Genomic DNA, 5,844 nt, shown 5'->3' on the forward strand with positions numbered 1-5,844 from the left:
GTCAATCTCTAGGATTGAGTAATATCAGTCTTAAAAGCTGATTTTTAATCTTTAAGGAGATTATCCTTTTCTGGGGATCTGATTCATTAGTCTTATCAAGCTAATTTGCACGGTGCCTCCCCATTGTACGAGATAAATCCTTCTCATGGTTAGGATAAATCTGACCACTTGGCGACCCTGTTTGATGCTGAGGTCCGTGGATTTCCAGCCGATTTTAGAGATGACTTTTCTAGATTTTTCGTCAACCTACAGCTGGTCTGGACGACAACTTCATGACCTAAATCAAGAAGCGCGTGTCTTTTTCGGAAGACTTTACTTCCTTTTAATGATGGAATTGATTCATCGTGTAGATCCATCTCTTCTTTTCTTTCATCGGGTAAAACAGTTTAGTTTAGTTCAAAGCAAAAGTATTTTCAGTTATTTGTTACAGATATATGTGACATATGTTTAAAATAACTTGGTAAATTTTCCCACACTTGGCTTTTATTTTCCTTTTTATCGTCCTCTATTCCATTTTAAATGAATTTTAACATTTTAGTTTGTTTCTCAATTTATGTCCTTTCCGAGGTAACAATAATTTCGGTGTTAAAACCTAGTTTTATCGTTCATAAATATGTATAAACATGATTTGAATTCATTTAATTGAAAAATTTTACTAGAATTGGGTAGTCAGTATATAAGACTAGGGCTGTTCTTTTTTATCAGAGAGCACTAGATTCTAATACAACTACTGCTTTACTAGTATTTTTAATGGTAACCAAGTGTATAAAGTATAAAATTTTAAAATCCGAAAGAATTTAACCCCTTCCCACACTTAAGATCTTGCAATGCCCTCATTTGCAAGAAATCAGTAACAATTTAAATTATTGAGGGTGATTTGTGTGAAAATGATTAAATTTTTACCAAAGTTTCCAAATATATTGGCGTTTGTTTGCTGAATGATAAATGGTGCACATCATTTGTTCATTCCGTCTTGTTGTTATTTCACATATATTTTGCATCTTGTCGTCAAAATTAGTTGCTTTTGCTGAACTTAATGCCAGTCTTTGAAAATGCGTTGTTTTACCCTGTTGTGTACATAAGATAAACTGCAAACATATATACATATTTTTGAAGTTTGGTTTATTACCCCACATTCAAAAATTATTAAAATCTAAGAATAAAAGTTAGATAATTATAAAAATGATTACAATATTAACAAGAGTATTAAACATATCAATAATTACAAATTACAAAATAAAAAAAAATAATAAGTAAACTAAGGATGATATTGGTACCAATAGGGGTTCCAGGCATAACCATAAGTGCTATAGAATGCTTCGGCAGGGTCATACGTAGGATATGGTGGCTGCATCTCTATCGACCAAGGAGGGAAGACGGGTTTCGGTGTAGGAATATAGTTTCTACCTATATGTTGGCAATGCGCTATGATCTGGTTCTGATGAACTTGCCAATCTTCAAATGCTCTCTGTCTAGCATTTTCGTATTCCTGAGAAGCTATAAACCTATGCATTTCTTGCATCTCATTCCCCCCTCCTACATTACCTTGTTCCTGGTTTCTCTCCACCTGTGGATGTCTACCATGGTATCGTACTGCGGCGTTATTTCGCCGCTTCAAAACTTTCGCACCATGGTATACATTTAAACCTATAGTATCGCGGGGTTCCGGCTCTTCTAGTAATAATCCCCCCCGACTTATATCCACACCGAGATATTCACCAATCAAAGTAATAAAAATACCACCTCCTATTATGCTATGTGGTCACATCCCCCGAACCATAGCTGATAAATAATAACCCACACAATATGGTATACTTACAGCGCTCTGTGGGTCTCGAATACACATATGGTAAAACAAATCTTGTTCATTTACCTTTTCTTTGTTTTTACCCCTTTGTGTAATCGAATTAGCTAAAAACCTATGTATTACTCTTAATTCGGCTCTATCTATATCCAAATAAGAGTAGTTTCCCCCTTTGAAACGGTGATGGCTTGTCATTTGACTCCACACACCGTGTGTATCAAAATTCTCATCTATCTTTCTACCGTTTAGTATCAATCCTCTACAATCGGCAGACGCTAACTCCTCAGGCGTATATATACGTAAAGCCTGAGCCATGTCCAGTAAAGACATGTGGCGCATCGAACCGCCTAACAAAAATCTAATAAAAGAACGATCGGTTAAACTAGCTACCCGATCATTCAACTCTATACTACATAACAACTCTTCACACCATACTTTATATACAGGTCTGCGTATGGTGAATAAACATATCCAGTCATTAAAAGAAGAATTACCATACCTCTGTACAAGTAATTCCCTAATTGGCCCGGCCAATTCTACAGCTTCTAAGGGTCCCCATTCTATGACCCTCGGTACCTCAACAACCTTAGAGTGAAGAGTATGCAAACCCCGTTGATATTTTGGATAATCTATCCAAAGTCTGTCAAATCTCAGGTTCGGGTGCAATTCTTCCAAATGCATATCGAAAAAGGTCATGACTGGATGAGGTACATCCTGCTTGTAGTAGTTATCCACCTCCTGTTGTTCCAAGTTCTCAGCAGGAGCATGGCGGGCTTGGGATGAAGATTCACCCCTTTCATTCTGCAAAACACATCAAACACAAATTTTGTGCATCCAAATATGCATTAGTGTCAGCAAAATCATCAATCAAAATAATTACAATGACATTATCAATTTATATCAAACTTAAGCTTATTTTCACATTTTTATCAAATCTACACTTTTTCAAATAAGCATATACGAAAATTTTCGCCAAGTTCATAAGCATTCAACTCAAATAACATGTCAAAATAATAATTACTAGCAATTAAACAAGTCTCAAATGGCATTATCTTTCAAAAATCAAGTTCATGAATTTTGGACTTGAAAAAGTCCACTTTAATTCTCAAAATCATGTTTAGGCTCAAAGTTTGGATCATTTAACTACCTAGACATGTTACACTACTTAATTTAGCAACAATTCATGAAAAAAATCGGCCATAACCTGTTTATATCAAAAAGCCCCAAATTGCTCAAGAACACAAACCCTAGATTATTCAAAATTTGAAGTTTAAGGCTTCTAATCATGTTAAACAGCATCAATCTAGGTTATACAAGCATAATACATAAACAATTTAAGTCTAATTACACTAAAAAGCATCAAAATCAAATTGGGAAAAAAATAGCTCAAGAACACCAAAATTCGGATTAAATGGTGTTTAGGTGTAGAAATTTACCGTTTTTCTTGAGAAATTCTTAGATAGCATCCTTCTCAACATGATTTTAGCAAAAAATTTGGTGATTAACGGTTAAAAATTGGGATTTTTGGGGGTGATTTTCGGGTTTTTTCGGGTCTGTTTTCGAGCTGTATTTCGCAGTGTTTTTTGAGTGTGGGAGAGTGATCAGTTCGTGCAGCTCTTTTATTTTTTTTTCTGGGTTTTGGCCCCTCCGCGACTCGCGGAGATTTAGGCTCCAAACTCCGCGAGTCGCGGAGTTTGGTATTTTTTTTTTTTTTTTTTTTTATAATCATTAACTTTTGAAAACAATTAAGAAATTAATTTTAAAATTTTGTTTCCCTTGTTATTTAGGACGAGGTCGTTTCGGATCGATGTCCTAGTCCGTCCTTCGACAAAATTTTAAAATTTGTCTTTTTGTAGCGATTGTTTTAAAAGCTAAGATTTTTGGGTTTTTTCAATGTTTTTGGCATACTTTAAATCAATAAGATTAAAAATAATGATAATAAAAGTTCTCGTCCCTTCCTTGGGTAAAGCAATTTCGGTTCAATGACCTAGTCTTCAACTTACGACGAATTTTAAAAATCATATTTTTAACTTAATGAGATAAAGTAAATTTTTGTTTTTAAATTCACACAACTTAAATATAAAATTCAAAATTAAAAATTAAAAATTAAAAATTCACACCAAACTTAAAATTTGAATTGCATAAAATTAAAATTTCATATTTTAAAAATTAAAAATTCACACCAAACTTAATTTAAAAATTCATATTATAAATTCATACCAAACTTATATTAATTTTTCAAATATTTACAATTTTAAATATATTGTTTTTACAAAGTTTACAATATTAATTTAAGATTTAAATATTAATTTTAAAAACATGGTAAAAATAAAATTAAAAATCTTTTTGTCTTTTTATCCCACTTTAATCAATAAAATATTATCAAAAATATGCGCCCCTCTTTTCGGTAAAGTAATTTCGGTTCCAAGACCTAATTTAACTCATGACGAATTTTTGAAATATTTTGGGTTGATTGTTTAAAGATATTTATACCTTAAGAATAAACGTTAAATTTCGCAGTGATGTAATAAATTTTTGAATGATATCAATAATTTCGGTCGCCAAACCTAATTTTATTCAATACCAATTTAATACTTTTTAGCGAACAAATTAGCGTTTATTATCAAAAGGTTAAAAATAAAAATAAAAATAAAAACTGTACAGACATACCTGTGAAATAGATTTCTTAGTTATATGATCTATTATATTCATAAGATAGTCGGTTTAATTGATTTTCCATGGCTGCATAGGCGTAACCTCGAGCATTCATTGTCTTTTCTTCTAAACATATGAACGGTCCGTCTCTGCATAAAGTAACAAATTCGGTATTTGAATAGGTTTGATTATTTGAACATTTACCTCCATGTGACCATTTTCCGCATTTGTGACATCGTTCTAGGTGTCGTGCTCTTCTTTTCGCTGCGGATTTTGATTTTCCTTTACCAAATTGTAACTTATTATCTTCGCATCTGGATCCTTTTCTAACTCCGTCCATTCTTTCTCTGATTACTGATACTAATTCGCTCGGTAGTATGTCATTATTTCGTTTAGTGATCAAAGCGTGTAGCATTAGACCATGGTTTAGTTCACAGGCAGTCTTCATTTCGTAAAAACCTAAAAAAATAAAAATTCAGAATGGGGGGAGAAGACTAGTTCTTTAGGGTCTGCTAGGGAAAGACCATACGTGTTCCATTTTCGAGAACTACACGAAAACAGACAATCTAACTCTAACAGAAATACATATTATCCTTTAAAGACTTGATTCTCCCCACACTTAGTTAGCTGTGGTGTCGAAATTGTGATTAACTTCATTGTCGACTTCCATCGGACCATGTATGTAATGTTTAATTCTGTGACCATTAACTTTAAATTCAATCCCATTTGAATTTATTAATTCTATTGTTCCGTATGGGAAAACTCTTTTGACTATGAATGGTCCAGACCATCTTGATTTCAATTTTCCAGGAAATAGCTTGAATCGTGAATTGAAAAGAAGAACTCTGTCTCCTTTAAATTCTTTTGAACTTCTGATTCTTTTATCATGCCATTTCTTCGTTCTTTCTTTATAGATTAACGAATTTTCGTATGCTTCATGTCTTAATTCTTCTAATTCATTTAGTTGACTTAATCGTAGACGTCCGGCTTCATGTAAATCAAGATTACATGTCTTCAAAGCCCAAAATGCTTTGTGTTCAATTTCTACTGGAAGATGACATGCTTTTCCATAAACAAGTCTAAAAGGTGTGGTTCCAATTGGAGTTTTGTAGGCTGTTCTAAAAGCCCAGAGTGCATCCTCCAATTTAATGGACCATTCCTTCGGATTTGATCCTACGGTTTTCTCTAGAATACGTTTTAAAGCTCGGTTGGTATTTTCAACTTGTCCACTTGTTTGTGGATGATATGCGGTGGAGATTTTATGAGTTACTCCATATCTTTTAAGAACTTTCTCAAGTTGATTATTACAGAAATGAGTACCCCGATCACTTATTAAAGCTTTCGGTGTTCCAAACCTTGCAAAAAGACGTTTTAAAAAGTTGACT

The sequence above is a fragment of the Rutidosis leptorrhynchoides genome, chromosome 1 (assembly GCF_046630445.1).
Source record: "Rutidosis leptorrhynchoides isolate AG116_Rl617_1_P2 chromosome 1, CSIRO_AGI_Rlap_v1, whole genome shotgun sequence".
NCBI classification, from domain to species: domain Eukaryota; kingdom Viridiplantae; phylum Streptophyta; class Magnoliopsida; order Asterales; family Asteraceae; genus Rutidosis; species Rutidosis leptorrhynchoides.